Below are 205 nucleotides of genomic sequence, written 5' to 3'. Positions count from 1 at the left end.
GTGTTTCTCTCTGTGTGTGTGTCTCTCTCTCTCTGAGTGTGTGTGTGTGTCTCTCTCTCTCTCTGAGTGTGTGTGTGTGTCTCTCGCTCTCTCTGAGTGTGTGTGTGTCTCTCGCTCTCTCTGAGTGTGTGTGTGTCTCTCTCTCTCTGAGTGTGTGTGTGTCTCTCTCTCTCTGAGTGTGTGTGTGTTGTGTGTGTGTCTCTCT

Source organism: Notothenia coriiceps, unplaced genomic scaffold (genome assembly GCF_000735185.1).
Source record: "Notothenia coriiceps isolate Sejong01 unplaced genomic scaffold, NC01 NC01_scaffold00025094, whole genome shotgun sequence".
NCBI classification, from domain to species: domain Eukaryota; kingdom Metazoa; phylum Chordata; class Actinopteri; order Perciformes; family Nototheniidae; genus Notothenia; species Notothenia coriiceps.
Note: the sequence above shows the minus strand (reverse complement) of the source record.